This window comes from Nothobranchius furzeri, chromosome 3 (genome assembly GCF_043380555.1).
Source record: "Nothobranchius furzeri strain GRZ-AD chromosome 3, NfurGRZ-RIMD1, whole genome shotgun sequence".
NCBI lineage: Eukaryota > Metazoa > Chordata > Actinopteri > Cyprinodontiformes > Nothobranchiidae > Nothobranchius > Nothobranchius furzeri.
In genome coordinates this window covers 50,300,633-50,309,631 of record NC_091743.1, presented here as the reverse complement: position 1 = coordinate 50,309,631, position 8,999 = coordinate 50,300,633, and positions in this window count along the sequence as shown.

The following is an 8,999-nucleotide window of genomic DNA, read 5'->3' as shown; positions in this document are numbered from 1 at the left end:
CACACACACACACACACACACACACACACACGCACGCACGCACGCACGCGCACGCACGCACACACACACACACACACACACACACACACACACACATCATCTCATCCTGCAGGTGACCTTTTCCCACAAATCAAATAACTACATCTATTTAATACTATGATTAAATGTTGTTTCCACTCAGATATTTACATTTTATTCCAACCTCAGTTGAAAAACACAGACCAATGATCATTAATTGAATTAAATATCTAATGTTTGATAAAAAACACATTTGTTTATACATGCCTTCACTTATTTTCCTAACTGAAATAAAAACCATCTTTTCCAAAGTGACATGTTGATGTTCTGCATCCGATTTTTGTGCAACAGAAACATCTGGAGAACCAGACACCTTGAGTAGCCAAATAAAAAATAAAATCTAAGCAGAGTGATATGTAGCTGCTTGTGGATCTGTGGAACAGCAGGTGAGAAAAGGACTGAAGTGAGACTGGAACACGTGCAAGCAGGTGAAGATGTACAATGAAAGGAGGAGAGTGCTTTTCTCGGAGTTTGTTGTCAATTTCTGTGTTTTTGTAGCTTTCAGACCTCATTAGGGATGAAAGATGTATTGATGGTGACCCCCCCCCCCCCCCACCACCACCACCACCACCACCACCACAACCACATCCTGCATGGTCTCCTTATTCTTTATCTCTCCTTAATAAATTCAATCTTAGACTGAACTTGTTTTAGGTAATCGTGAAATGATACCATGTTCTGTTTGGTGTCTTGTTTTTGTCAGCTGAGTAATGCTGGATGGGGTGGGGTGGGGGTGGGGGGTGGGGGGTTATATTTACACAAGACAGGGCCAAGTAAGACCGTTTATGCGCTTGGTCCTGGAATACTTGTAAGCTCTGGCAGTTTTGCTCCTTATTTATTCATCTTTCAACTTTACTGAGCTGGAGTGTGTAGCAGATATTGAATATGGATCAATAGATCACTCCCCACGATGCGTACTGTCAGCCGACTGAGCCCTCAGGCAGATGCCAAGCCTCTGGTCACTTTGCATTTGGAGATAGAAAATAACTTCTGCTTGTCAGAAAAGCAGGAAGCACTCTGGTCTCTGATTTTTTTTATAGATGTAAAAATGAAAAATAAATTTTCTTTATACATACCGGCAACTGGCAAATGAAATATAAAAACAATGAGATTTCTGAATACATGCACATGAGATTTTCATAGTAAGTCCTGTGCACATGTGCACAGATAGGGTGCATGTGTGGGCTGTGGCTGCCGCTTCACTGAGAGACTCCCTGAATCTAAATTATAATTGCCTGGAAGGAAGGACAATTTAGAGAGAATGAGTTTTTTAGAGCTCTATAAAATATTAACTAAGGCAATGAATGTATAAGCTGTGGAGCGATGATGTCTGACTCTGTTTTTTATTTTCCTATCTGGTCTTTATTCTACTTAATCAAGCCTGATAAATAATATGGAAGATATTTTTTATGCAATTCAATTTTTTGTTATATAAATATCACCACATTCCTGTTTATTAACCCAATTAGGAGGTAAATATTTTGTCTTCTTGACTCGGGTTTCCATCCTTTTGCATTTTTGACCTTGAGGCATCTGAGCTTCAGAGATGTGATTAATATTAGAATTTACGCTCTGAGGACCAGAAAGCAATAGAAGTTTCAGGTTCAACAAGTTTGGAAGTCACCTCATCGATCTGCTGACACCAAGTAGCTCCTTTAACAGAGGAAAAACTAAAATAGTTTATTTTTAGCGCATAAAGATAAACCATCTCCTAGTGAAATGTGATGAAGTCCTGTTTGTCACCATATTAGTTGTTGTTTTTTTTATTATGACTGATTATTTGTTTGACTGAGTGTTTTATTATCACTCATAAACGAAAATTGATTGATCCAACATAATTGTAGTTTCATGTGTTTCAGGGAGTTTAGAATGATTCCTTTTGAACTGGTAGCAAACATCATCCTTATGTTTTGCAGTAATTTCTTGTGTGGGTTTCTCTGAGACAGTGTGTGATTAATAAAAACAAAATGTTTTCATTTGTAATCTGACTTCTACAATCCTCCCAGTCATTATAAAATGACTCATTCCGAAAGCTGCAAAAAGAGACATTCATTAAAGCTGGGACATTTGGTATGAAGAGACAATTTGTTGTTTTTACCTTCAATCTCTGAAAATATCCATCAAAACATTGTTGGAAATTGATAAAATGATGTCCACTTGTTGAAAAGCATTGGCGGCTTTGTACCATATAACCATAAAAATCTGGCCTAAATAGTACAATGGTTTTGCGGGATGCCATGTTTCCTAACTGTGGACCCACCATCCGCAGGAGGAACATGAAGGGTCTGGTGCAGTGTAGATCGGGTGGCAGACTGAGGCGGTAGCCTTGGTGGTCCGATCCCCGGACAAGGAAACTGGTTATTGGGACATGAAATGTCACCTCGCTGGCGTGGAAGGAACAGGAACTTGTGGCAGAGGTTGAGCAGTACCGGCTAGATATAGTCGGACTCACCTCGACCCATAGCATTAGCTCTGGAACCCAAGTCCTTGAGAGGGGTTGGACACTCTCCTTTGCTGGAGTTGCTCCGGGTGAGAGGCGGAGGGCTGGGGTTGGCTTTTTGTTAGCCCCAAGACTCTGCCTGTGTGTTGGGGTTTACCCCAGGGGACAAGAGGGTAGCTTCCCTGTGCCTTCGGGTCGGGGAGCAGGTCCTGACTGTTGTTTGTGCTTATGCGCCAAATATCAGTTCAGATTACTCACCCTTTTTGGAGTCCCTGGGACGAGTGCTAGATAGTGCTCCATCAGGGGACTCCATTGTCCAGCTGGGGGACTTCAATGCTCACGTGGGCAATGACAGTATGACCTGGAGGGGTATGATTGGGAGGAACGGCCCGCCTGATCTGAACTCGAGTGGTGTTTCGTTATTGGACTTCTGTGCAAGCTGCAGTTTGGCCATAACGAACACCATATTCGAACATAAGGATGCCCATCGGTACACTTGGTACCAGGGCAGCCTAGGTCACAGGTCGATGATAGACTTTGTAGTCGTATCATCTGACCTGCGGCCGTATGTTTTGGACACCCGAGTGAAGAGAGGAGCGGAGCTGTCAACTGATTACCACCTGGTGGTGAGTTGGATCAGACTGCAGGGAAAGATGCCGCGTAGACCTGGCAGACCCAAACGCATAGTGAGGGTCTGCTGGGAATGCTTGGCAGAAGAACCTGTCATGACGGTCTTCAACTCCCACCTCCGGCAGAGCTTTCACCACGTCCCGAGAGCAGTGGGGAACATCGACTCCGAGTGGGCCTTGTTCCACTCTGCGATTGTTGAGGCAGCTGTTGCTAGCTGTGGTCGCAAGGTGGCCAGTGCCAGTCGTGGTGGCAATCCCTGTACCCACTGGTGGACACCAGAGGTTCGGGGAGCCATCAAGCTGAAGAAGGAGGCCTTCAGGGCGTGGCTGGTCTGTGGGTCCCCGGAGGCAGCAGACGGGTACCGGATAGCCAAGCGGGGTGCAAAAGTGGCAGTAGCCAAGGCAAAATCTCGGGCGTGGGAGGAGTTTGGTGAGGCTATGGAGAAAGACTATTAATCAGTGCCAAAGAGGTTCTGGCAAACTGTCCGGTGCCTCAGGAGAGGAAGGCAGCAACTCGCTCACACTCCTTACAGTGGGTATGGGGAACTGCTGACGTCAACTGGGGCTATAGTCGGGCGGTGGAAGGAATACTTTGAGGAGCTCCTCAATCCCACCTATGCACATTCCGAGGAGGAGCCAGAGCCGGGAGACCTGGGGATTGACTGTCCAATCTCTGGGGCAGAAGTTGCTGAGGTAGTCAAACAACTACACAGCGGCAGAGCCCCGGGGATGGATGAGATTTGTCCTGGGTATCTCAAGGCTATGGATGTGGTAGGGCTGTCATGGTTGACACGTCTCTGCAACATTGCGTGGTCATCGGGGGCAGTTCCTGTGGAGTGGCAGACTGGGGTGGTGGTCCCCATCTTTAAGAAGGGTGACCTGAGGGTGTGTTCCAACTATAGGGGGATCACACTTCTCAGCCTCCCTGGAAAGGTCTACTCCAAGGTACTGGAGAGGAGGGTCCGATCGATAGTTGAATCTCAGATAGAGGAGGAGCAATGTGGTTTTCGTCCTGGCCGTGGAATTGTGGACCAGCTCTATACCCTTGCAAGGGTGATGGAGGGGGCATGGGAGTTAGCCCAACCAATCCACATGTATTTTGTGGATTTGGGGAAGGCTTATGACCATGTTCCTAGGGGCACCCTGTGGGGGACGCTCCAGGAGTATGGGGTGGGTGGCCTTTTGTTAAGGGCCATTCAGTCCCTTTACCAGAGGAGCAAGAGTTAAGTAAGTCGGACCTGTTCCCGGGGAGGGTTGGACTCCGCCAGGGCTGCCCTTTGTCACCGGTTCTGTTCATTACCTTTATGGAGGCGTGGCGGTGGTGTGGAGTGTGTCGAGTTTGGTGGCAGGAGAATCTCGTCTCTGCTTTTTGCGGATGATGTGGTCCTCCTAGCTTCATCCAGCTCTGGCCTTCAGCTCTTGCTGGGTAGGTTCGCGGCCGAGTGTGAAGCGGCTGGGATGAGGATCAGTACCTCCAAATCTGAGACCATGGTTCTCGACCGGGAAAGGGTGGCTTGCCAAGTCTGGGTCGGGAGAGAAGTCCTACCTCAAGTGGAGGAGTTTAAGTATCTCAGGGTCTTGTTCACGAGTGAGGGTAGGAGGGATCGGGAGATCGACAGGCGGATTGGTTCAGCGTCTGCAGTGATGCGGACGCTGAGCCGATTTGTCGTGGTGAAGAGGGAGCTGAGCCAGAAAGCCAGGCTCTCGATTTACCGGTCGATCTACATCCCAATCCTCACCTATGGTCATGAGCTTTGGGTTATGACCGAAAGAAGGAGATCGCAGATACAAGCAGCCGAAATGAGTTTCCTCCGTAGGGTGGCCGGGCTCAGCCTTAGAGATAGGTTGAGGAGCTGGGACATTCGGGAGGGACTCGGAGTAGAACCGCTGCTCCTCCGGATCGAAAGGAGTCAGTTGAGGTGGTTTGGGCATCTGGTCAGGATGCCTCTTGGACGCCTCCCTGGGGAGGTGTTTTGGGCATGTCCTGACGGCAGGAGTCCCCCGGGTCGACCCAGGACATGTTGGAGAGGTTACATCTCCAATCTGGTACGGGAACGCCTTGGGGTACTGTCGGAGGAACTGGTGGAGGTGGCTGGGGAGAGGACGGTCTGGAGCTCCCTAGTTGGGATGCTTCTCCCGCGCCCCGGACCCGGATAAGCGGAGGAAGACGATGACGACGATGCCACGTTTCCTTCTGGCCGACTTGGGGTCCTGTGCCTGTCGATGACGTCACACTATATGATTGGCTGGACGTACAACTTATGAAAGTTCCGTTAACACATTCAAAAACATTTAGGAAGAAAGAAACACAGTTTTAATAACAAAACTGCTAAAATCTTTCCAAAACATATGTGAAAGAACAGAATAGAAAACGAGATACAATATATTTTGGCTTAGCGGTATTGCCGTAGTATGATGAGGTAATCTGCAGGAGACATTCAGGAAGATGTGGTGTAAAATTACCCTGAAATGTATGGATGTACTGCTCCCTAGCAGCAGGAAACTACACACTGCCCCCTTTAAGATTTTTACTTGAAAAAAAGTAACTAAAAACCCTTCCTGTTTTATGGTATAAAGTGGATGATCTCTCATAGTTTATATTTCCCTTATATCTCCCCTGGCCTCTACAGCAAAGCAAATCATTTATGCAACCCTAGAGCATTGACCAATAAAGTTGTGTTTCCACAGAGGGAGTTCAACGAATCAACTCACTCACACACAATCAGCTTAGAACGCCAACCTAGCCTGAACGCTAACTCAATCAGCATTGAGGTAATGTCAGTTTTGTAAACATCAAGTTAACTGTGGAGTGGAGAGAGAGGAGAGAGGGGAACAAAAAGGGAAAAATCTTTTGTATATTAGAGCTAAGTGATGTTTGCACTGCATCACTGTCACATACAGCACCTCCTTGTGTAAAGTATGCAGAATAACTAAACGATGCACAGTGACCATCTGCAGCAAGGGGATGTATAGGTCTTTGGTGCTGGTCTGTGGGTTGACTCTGACTGTTCTCATCATTCTTCACTTCTGTTTACCTGAGATTTTTCTTGATCTGCCACTTGGAGCCTTAACTAGAACTGTTCCTGTGGTTTTCCATTTCCTCAATATGTTCCTAACTGTGGAAACAGACAGCTGAAATCTCTAAGACAGCTTTCTGTGTCCTTCCCAAACCATTCTGGTTGTCTATGGGGGAAAAAAACATGAAAATTACAGTTTTTCTCAATTTTTTACACACATTTTCTGAAAGCATGCCTCATATTCTCAGAACTCTACACACAAATCCAATAATGCACACACAATGGGCAAAACCCCTCACTTAACCTGCAAAATTCTACTTCACATTCAAAACAATGTACTTTCTCCTCAAAATGTGATTATGTTGTCAAATGCCACACACAAACCATCATATGAATAGACATTTATAAGAACCAGCCGAACACTTATGTGCTCAATGTATGACACTATGATGAATGGAAAACATTTCTTCTCCATTCATCATAATGACTTTACACTTTTTGGTTCTGTGTTACACCTACTACAGACAGTATATACATACATGTGTTGTAAAATATTTCAGAATATTGTTTTTACACTCTGAACACACAAATATATGGTAGAAATTATTTTATTTTTCCCACAAAACATTGTACACAATGTTTATCCCATTACCAACCAACACAAAGTTGCACACACAAACTAATACAACAGAAGAATTTACTGTATACAGTTACAGTATAAAAGAAAACTATGCTGCATCCTCTCTTCTGTTGCGGTCTGGCCACAGCGCCTCATCCACATCACAAGCAATGTTGTCCCTGGCCAAGCAGTGGGGGAAATATCTCCTAGCATGGCGATTCCAGCCATGAAAAGAATCAGCTGCTATATCTCCACATGCTTCCTCCATAGCTTGGAGAAGAGGTATACGGGTTTGTGGCTGCCGGTCATACACCTTCCATCTCCATGCAGAAAACAATTCCTCAATGGGACTGAGGAATGGAGAATATGGAGGGAAATTTCTTACCTATTCTCATTTTGGAAGGTCCGGATGATGGATGCTGCAGTGTGCCTGCTCAAATTTGGCTGTATTCTTTGCCCAGCCTCCCTCATTGTAAGACCATGGTTGACCACTTGATCAACCAAAGTGGCTCGGATCTCATCAGAAATTACGGTCCTTGGTCTTCCTCGTCCTCCTCCTCCCCGTCCTCTTACTCTCACTCCTCTGGCTCTGCCTCTGTTTCCAATGTTGGCATCCATTGCTCCAACACAGAAGAGCTCACCTGTTGCCCTTTTATGCTAAAGCTCTGATTGCTAATTGTAAAACAGTGTGATAGGTGTTTGCTCTTGTGATGAGTCAGTGTGTATATTTGAATAGCAGTGTGTTCCTTGTGAAAATAAGACATTTTCTGCATGAAAATTGTGCCAACAGCAGAGAATTGTGTGTAGTGTTTTGAGAAAAGTGTGTTTTAGATTTGCAATTTGAGTGCAAAGCAGGAATTGTGCTTGTAGTTTAGCAGAATTTGTTAAGGGGGTTGGTTACTTGGTTACATGTTGTGGTCATTGTGTCTCAAGTACCAGAAAATGTGTGCAACCAATTGAGAAAAACTGTAAGTAGAAAAAATGTTATTTTATAAAAAAAGGAAACCAGTGTTTTGTCTTGAAACCTGACAGTGTATTGTCACCTATTCATAAAAATAACGACATAAAAAATACGAGTTCCAAATAATGTTGTGTAATATTTTCAAAAAAGTTTGTATGTGCCCCTTGTACAAGTGTGTTGTTACCCAGAGGATTTTCTCCCACGGTGTGTGTGTCTGGGTAACTGGAGACTCGAAATTGGCTCTAGGTGTGTGTGTGTGTGTGTGTGTGTGTGTGTGTGTGTGTGTGTGTGTGTGTGTGTGTGTGCGTGCGTGTGTGTGTGTGTGTGTGTGTGTGTGTGTGTGTGTGTGTGTGTGTGTGTGTGTGTGTGTGTGCGTGCGTGCATGTGTGTGTGTGTGTGTGTGTGTGTGTGTGTGTGTGTGTGTGTAGTGCTCTGATGAACTGGTGACCTGTCCAGTATGTACCACACCTCTGCTGAAAACAGGCAGCAGCAGAAAACGAGAGGTGAGAGGATTCAGTTGTAATTGTTGCAGCTAATCCCTTCTTTTCTGATTTTGTGAAAGGTGGTTCCATATTTGCTTCCTCCATTTTAATTCTGCTTTGTTTTTGCTAAAGAATAAGTGAGGCTGCATCACCAGTCCCTCTCACCACTCGTGTGCCTGGTTCAATTTGACGAAAATACTTTAACTTAAATCCTCACCTGCTCATGTGCTCAAGTTTGTGCCTTCAATTTTATATCATCTACTTCAGTGAGCACGACTATTTTCATTTTATTTAGTCTTATTTGTTTGTCCTATTTCACAAAATGACAAATGCAATCCAAAACCTTTTTTAAGAAGCATGGAATAAGGAAGCAGCACAGATAAACATGCAAAATATAAAACAAACCTAATGTCATCTGGTATAAATCTATAAAAATGTACGTGAAAAAAAAACAGAAAAGGCTTATACCTTTCAAGTGAGCAAGAAACTTTGAACAGTGACATAGGGCAGCAGTAAAAACATTGTCTAGTAAGATAAAAACTAATGAATCTGCTAAAACTCTCCAGTTCTGTATTTAGACCAGATTTCTCCTTTTAGAGCAAGTCCTGCTTGTTGGAATAACTCCAGCTGATCCAGTGGCCGCTCTTCCAGAGAGCTGCACAGTGAGATGGATCAGAATGGACAGGGATAATTCACCAGCAGGACTGTACATCTGTCTGTTTAGACCAATCAGTAAAACTAATCAGAGCGTGAGCGGGCAGTGAGAATGTGAT